Consider the following 8,153-nt stretch of genomic DNA (forward strand, 5'->3'; position numbering starts at 1 on the left):
TAAAGTATCAGCAATCTATTTTTGCCACACTTTTTTTCTCTGAAATGGGAGTGGATTCAGCCATGCTGTTGAAACTTCTGTGTAAGAACAGGAGATATTGACACAGATACCCAAGTCTTTCCTCAGGAGTCTTTTTTCAGACATAGAAGGGCAGAGGTGATACAACAGCAGAGAGCAAAATGTGCCACAAGATGTTCGCAATTGCCCATTTGGTCAGTAGCTCACACAGCTATCAGACACTACCCCAAAACCTTTAAAGCCTTTTGTATGTGCTTTAAAGGATGTATGTGCTGTTTCATACATCTGCCAAATAGCCTTTTTAAAGAACATCTGACAGAAGTCTGACAAGCAGCAGAATGATTTCAGGTGTGTTCCAGTCAAGAGGTTGAAACCTGTATTTTTGAAGTGTCAAAGGAAAATAGTTTACACATCTCATTTTCAACACAGTCAAATTCTCATTAATATCCCGTTCTCAAAGCTGTCTTTTTGGCATTTCTTTCTTCTTGAAGAAAGCCTCCCTATACATTTTCATTATATCAGCATGTTCTCTGCTTCTCCCCACTAAATTCAGACAAGTTACATGCTTAGAGAGAAGGGAGCTTTTGGTTGGATATGTTGAGCTTGATTAAGAAACCATTCTCTCAAAACTGCTGCTACTACCACATTCAAATCTTAAAAATCCCCAAATTCCGTGGCACACACACAGAGAACAATCACTTTGGTGTGCTGACCACTTTGATGTCATGCCATTTACTAAACAGCCCACTCTGATCTAAATTGAAGAGAACACATAGTCTGCAAGGAGATTAAAAAAAATTCTCACTAAGCAGAATTGTTTGATGGCTTTCAGTCAAACTCTTTATTCCAGCATTTCCATAACAATCTAAGTATTCACACTGGTGCATTTCTTCTGGCAGCAGTCACTTTGAAAAAAGGGTGTTGAAACAGGATAATTTTGTATGAAAAAAGATTGCTGTAAAGAGGCATTCTCATAAACAGGTGGGAGAAGAAATAGGACAGCACTTAAATATATAACTGGTATACAAGTAGTTGTGAAAGGCTGTGATCAGCTTGGAGGTATTAAAGCAATCTTAAAATTGAAGCTTCCAAATCATATTATGTTTGTGCTCATCAGCTGGGAGTCATTTAGGGTGATTTTGGTGATATTAATCTTTTTGGAGATGTTTGTTGAAAGAAGCAGCTAAGCAAATGTATTCATTTTGAATTTAAATTGATGAGGGGGACAACTAAACACACCTGCTATGAAAGGATGTGGAACAAGCACTATGGGATGGGAAGTACAGTTGTGATTTAGAGCATCTTAGTATTTTCCCTGCTTGGAGAGAATAAGATGCTGGATACATGAGCTCTCCCTTGAAATAGCCTTTAGAAAAACAGGTTATATTCCCCCATGTTCTGAGCAGTCCACTGATAATATTTATAAAAGCTTTGAGATTTTAAACTACAGAGGAAATTTAAATCCAGCTTGGGGGCTAACTTTTTTTTGGCTTTCTTTGTGAAGATCCAGAAGTGCTGCATAAGTGCTCATGAGTTATTACTCATCAAACCTTATGAAAATAATTGAGGATTAGGCCAGTTTTGAAGATGGGAAAAGACAAAGGTTAGGGCTTGGTTTGTATTTCACTAATATTGGTGTAAAATGAGTTTAACAGGAATTCAATGCCCTTCATGTAACCAGGATGGCTCTCTATTGATGTTGTTATGCAAGACAACACGCAGACAAAACCAAGAGCACAGTGGAAACAATGAAACATTCAGGCCTGGATTTCTGCCTTCTAATTTCAGAAAGAAGTATTCTCAAATTAGCTGGGCAAAATCAGTTACAATTCATTACATAATATATGCAAACAAAAGTTAGCATTTTCTTTGTATCTTAGGCTGGAAAATCTGGTTTTATCTACATGAAACCAACCTGCTATGCTCATTCTTCTTGTGTTTTATTGTTAATGTTACCTGTGCCTGCTCGTATTTTCTCTCCTGTTCTGTTACTATACAGAAAGGAGCTTGCCTTTTCTCAAAGAGAAGTCATTTCCTTCTGTACCAGTTTGTGTTAAGACCCCAAATCCACAGCTGAAACACTTCCAGTTGCCCAAGTAGCTAGAAGTAAATAATGTATCCTAACCAAGTCTCTCATCACAAAAATTTGAACTATAAGATATTGTTGTAGGTGCAGGTTGGTATCAGTTTAAACTCTTTATTGGTGCTGCACACTATAATTTTGTCCAAAGACGAATAATGCAGGTTTCTTATAGACTGAATATGCACATCTGGTGACCTGCTTGACCAGATGAACTGCACCATTTGCTGTGACAATTCATTAGAACTACAGCTGCAGATTTTTCTAGTCAGGGCTGAAGTAAAAAGCAGACTTTTGCTATCAGGGGTGCACAGCTGTGGGAAAATATCATATCTGAAAACTGAAGGAGAAACAAATTCAGACCTAGGGAAGACCTGGAGATTTCAAAAGCACTGCCTATCATCTCTGCTGGAGCTCTTTCTTAGAGAAGTGTATTTTCAAGGTCCGCCATGGCAGGAAGAAAGTGATGTATCTGACTCCATGTTCTTAAAAGGCTAATTTATTATTATATTATATTATATTATATTATATTATATTATATTATATTATATTATATTATATTATATTATATTATATTATATTATATTATATTATATTATATATTATATTATACTATACTAAAGCATAGAGAAATGATACTTACAGAAGGTTTAACAAGATACCAATGAAAAACCCGTGACTCGCCAGAGCCTTGACACAGCTGAACCATGATTGGTCATTAAATAAAAACTTCCCATGAAACCAATAAAACAATGACCAGTTGGTAAACAATGTCCAAACCACATTCCAAAGCAGAAAAACATAGGAGAAGCAGATCAGATAATTATTATTTTCATTTTTCTCTGAGGCTTCTCAGCTTCCCAGGAGAAGAAATCCTGGCAAAGGGATTTTTCAGAAAATATGATGGTGACAGAGAAGGATTATGAGCAAACCGAGTATAAACTGATGCAAATCATTCCATGAAACTATTTGCAAGATACGAACCATCAGATGTGGCTGTAAAATCTGCAATTGCAATTTAGGTTGAAGGGTTCTTTGATTGTAATTAAACTCTAGTTCCAACACAGGAAAGGTGAATTGTCATGTTCTCCACACGGTATCTAATTCTCAGATGCTGTTCCTTTACCTTTTTCCTCTGGAGGCAAGACTCTGGAGTACAAATTATCAAAAGAGAGCTATAATTTTGGATCTGACATAAAAAAATATGTGTGACTCATAGACACTATGCATCTGTTATCACAGCCCTAAATACGTGATTATCTGGTAGATTGAACTTAAGAGTTTCTAGAAGAGAAAGTTGCAGTTTCTCCTTTGAATTACATTTTAGGTTTGGTAAATAATCACCGACGCACTTTTTCAGCTTATTACTACAATCAAAGTAAAGCATAAAGCACTTGGCAAGTGGCAGGTGTCTTTTAAAGAATAAAGATGATGTGGGAGTGAGAGCCAAGACCCAGGAATTTCTCAATTGGCTACAAGATAGATCTAATATTTCAGTAAAGCACTGAATATGGTGCAAAGCCTCTAATACTGCCTTCAAAGTGAGATTCAGAAATTGAGGCAAATTTTCTAAGGTAAGTAAGGAATTGGAGTGCTGATAGGGATGGCAGGATTCTACTTTTTAAAGAATCAGTCTTGGAGCTGATGTTAGCTAATGTTTTTAATAATTACATCATTACAACCAAAAGAAAATTACATCAATTAGGTTTCCTGGTGACACAAAATTTAAAGAGAATGTATGAGCACATCAGATGTGAAAAACAGTGGGACTTTGAGGAAACAAGCAAAATACAAATTTCATGCAAAATAGAAATTTAAATTCACCAAGTACAATTTTATGGGCAATGACAAAAATTTGAAAAAAATTCTGAGCTGCAAACAATATTAAAAAAAATGACAGAAACTAGCAAGGATATGTATTTGGCAGGTACCTGTGGGAGTAAAATCAGTTTTTAATATTCTAGTAATTGTTATAATTTAAAAAATTTATGCTCTGAAGCAGTAACAGAGCCTTATACACACTTGGTTATTAGTGTTTTGATCTAGTTTTGTAACAGGAAATGGTAACTTCAGCATTCATAGTCACAGTTCATACCTATTTTTGACTTCTTTTCTTTGGAAATGAGACAGATAATATCATCTGTCTTTCCCAGTGAACTGTTGCTTTATTGCTCATTTTTCTGTCCAAGAAGAAAGAAGAGTTGACATTTCAAAGATGATTATGCTCTTACTGTCATCACAAAAAAAAAAAGATGGCCAAAAAGAGAACAGAGTTTGTTGAAGACCTCACACAGAAAATCTGCAAGGCAGAAAGACCTCATAAAATCTCCAGCTGTAGGAAAAGCTTTATATAGCACTTGCTACCAAAGGACTTAAGTCTCCAGTCCTGGAGAAACATCCCTCATTTTACAAAAGATATGGTCAATATGCTACAACACAAGACCTACAAAATCAGTGTATCAGTCATGCAAAATTGCCACCAAGGGGTGAGGCTGGTTCTTGTTCCTGATGAAATTGATAGACTTGTGAAGCATTTGGCTGTGTGAAACATTTAGGAAATTTTGATTTGATCCTTACTTGGAAGAGGGCATTTCAATGTTTTAGTGCCTTCCAGGGAAACAGTAACAGCAGCCTGAGAAATGTGTGTCATATATTACATGTTCACTGCTGTGCCAATGCATGTTCTGTGTGTTTATGTGCTTTGCATGCTGCTCTCTCCTAAACACTGAAAGTTAGAGACCTGTCTGGGGCTCTTCTTTTTTTCCCACATGGCACTGAAAACAAACTATGGCAGGGAGGGTAGGAGAATGCTTAAATTTGCTGTTATCTAAACTGATATTTGCACTGCTGACTTTCAGGTTTTGCATAAGGACCTCATAGCTACTGTAAATTATATGATGCTGTGGGATTTCATTTTTGTTATATAGAAATTTAAATTTTAATGACTATTAAACTATTTTAATTATTTTTAGTTTCAAATGGTACAAAGCTGAGAAAAAGGGTTTTGTAAAGTATATTCTGATATCTGAATAGAGAGGAACTACTTAAAGGAACAGTTTAATGTATATCTTGATTTAGTAAGTGAAAAGGATGGACAGGAAGGGTCACTATCAGCTTTTACAGCCCAGAAAATACTTAAAATAATGAGCCAAGTTAATACCTGAGTACCTTCTTGTGGTATTTCTTGATTCTCCCATTGCTGAGAGGAATAAATGAATCTGACTCCTTGTCTTTAGAAGGTTAATTTATTATTTCATTATCTGTATTATATAAAAGAATTCTACACCAAACTATACTAAAGAATAGAGAAAGGATATAGACAGAAGGCTAAAAGATACCAATGAAAAACTCGTGACTCTCTCCTCAGAGTCTGACACAGCTGGATGTGATTGGCCATTAAGTCAAAACAATTCTCATGTTGGATAAACAATCTCCAAACCACATTCCAAAGCAACAAAACCCAGGAGAAGCAAATGAGATAATGTTGTTTTCATTCTTCTCAGAGGCCTCTCAGCTTCCCAGGAGAGAAATCCTGGGCAAAGGGATTTTTCCAGAAAATATGACGGTGACACCTTCTAAGCATCCATACAGCCTTTAAAGTAGCAGAAATGACTATGCAAACCAGAGACTGGGGTTATCAGACAGCTTTTTTAGTAAAGCTAAACCCAGCCACACAAGGATGCAACCTCTGTTAGCTCACTGATCTGACTGTCAGAGTATCCACCTAACTTATATGGAATTTGTCTTGCTTACCCACTCCTCTGTGAAGGTGTCTTTAACACACAGTCCACTTCAAAATTCTTCAGAGGAGCTTAATATTTCTTTAGAGACAGAACTGGGACACAGGCAAGTGTCCCTGTCTGCTGTCCCTGGTAGCAATACAAATATCCCATAGGTGTTGGTCAGATCCCACCGTGCCACTGCGCTCCTTACAAGAGTCAGTTTCCACCAAAACATTTTGGTGGCCAAAAAAACAACCTAACTCCTTAATTCTGACCTGATGGACTCCCTGAAGGATTCATGGTTGGGTTTTTTTGTTCCTGTGACTTCCCTATTCAGCACAAAAGCAATGGACAGGCTGCCAAGCAGCCTTCATCACCCTGAGTCCCATCCCTCAGCCCCTGGGTACCAGCCCGCCTGGGATTAACGATTACCCAACAACAAAGCAGCTGAACTTTAATTCTCCTGCTCATGGGAATAAAGCCCCAGAGTCCATGATTAAATCAACCTGGTTTTCAGACACTCTGGAGCTCTGAAGCACATTTTATAACCAGCTAAGCAAACTACACAAAGCTTTAATTTTCAGTTAAAGCCTCTGCAATGTGGTGTTCCTTTTCCATGGGGGAGACTGAATTGCTTGCTATCCTGTCTTTACTTGCCAGTGTCAATATTTCCTTCAGTTAAGAAACAACTGCTGCTCTAACAAATTGCACAAATCTGCTGAACATCCCATGTGCGTCTCCAAGGCTAGACATAGGTAAACATTCCCTTTTTCTATAATAAAAAACATTTATTTAAAAAATAATTCTGATGTTTTAAACACACCGGGAGATTTTTCTGTATTTTGGATAGATGCATGCTCAGGCACATTCTTGCAAAATATTACATCACCAGATGTGCCTTTGTACTTTATAGGGGTCTGTACAAACTGATAAACCATAAAGACAAAGCTAAAACTTGAAATACATGGAGTTATTTGTCTGTGCTTTAAACATCTTCCACAGTGAATATTTTCCTGCTTAAGATGATCCAAGAGTTCATTAACCATGAAAACCACACCTGTACTTCTTTAAATGCTATTCTTTTAACTAGAGAATTTGACAACAACACCAACACCTGCTCTTAGGTAGATTGGAAAAATGAAGCAGGCAGAAATGTTTACATTCACTATAAAAAAAAAGTGGATTTTTCCAGATGTTAAACTGTATCCTTGGTTCCTGTTCTTTGCATTATCTGTTTTTCCTTACTGTTACATTTAACTGTAAATTATTATTCTATACTGTACATTTCTACTATAAAAAAAAATCTTTCCAGGAGATGAATAAAGTGCAACAAGAGAGTTCAAACAATTAATTGCCTTTATTAGCCTGTACATAATTCAGCCCTTTGTAGTTTGGGAATTTTTGCTTACAGGGAACACAGAAAGTATCTTTTTGTGTACCTGCTTCTGCATGCTCCTGAACTAATTGGGCAATGTCTCACAAATTGCATAATTGGCTGAACATTCCTAGCCTTCTGATTTTAATCAGGAACACATGGTGCATATCAATAGTCTACTTCATTACGCCTCAAGAAGATCCAGGGTACTGTCCATTTTCAATTAAATTGTATTTTAAAAGAACAGCAACTTGACCTTTTGGAATACCACATAATAGGTTTAAAAACTTAAGCAGCTTTGGGTTTTTTTCCCCTGGAATAGCTAACTAACAAATAGAAATAAGCACCCCTTATTGCAGTATGTCACCAAGGATCAGCCTTTGGATCCATTGGCTCTGTCTTGTGATGGTAATAACACCTGAAAAAAAAAATCAATTGCAAAAGAGTACAGACCTGTGTGTCTTTACAGCCTTGGAGCTTCCTGTTAGCATTGTTTACTAGAAGCCACGAAAGAAAAAGAGTGGGTGTGATCAAACAGCAGAACATGGAGAGGGCTCCAATCCCAAAAGGCTCACCCTTTTAACTGACAGCAGCATGCAAGAGAACAATAATGAAAAAGCCTTTCTAAAGATAATGAGCAGATCTCTGCCAGAGCTGGGAACAAAACATGCATCTTTGAAGTGGTCAATTCTATTTATTTCTCCTTAATTCCAACTCTGAAATATCTATTATTTTAAGATTCTCATTAGATCCCTGAAAATCCGTAAAACAGCCAAGAAGATTTTACCATCAGCATAATTTTCCTCTAATTCGGATTACAGGGATTCTTTTTGTTTACCTGTGGTGACAGCAGTTGTCAGCCAGTATTGCTTTGTGCATGATCCAAAAGAACTGGATCAGTAGCAAGCCATTAGATAACCAAAACAGCACTGCTCAGGAACTTTTAGCTACATGAGGT

The sequence above is a fragment of the Melospiza melodia genome, chromosome 5 (genome assembly GCF_035770615.1).
Source record: "Melospiza melodia melodia isolate bMelMel2 chromosome 5, bMelMel2.pri, whole genome shotgun sequence".
NCBI lineage: Eukaryota > Metazoa > Chordata > Aves > Passeriformes > Passerellidae > Melospiza > Melospiza melodia.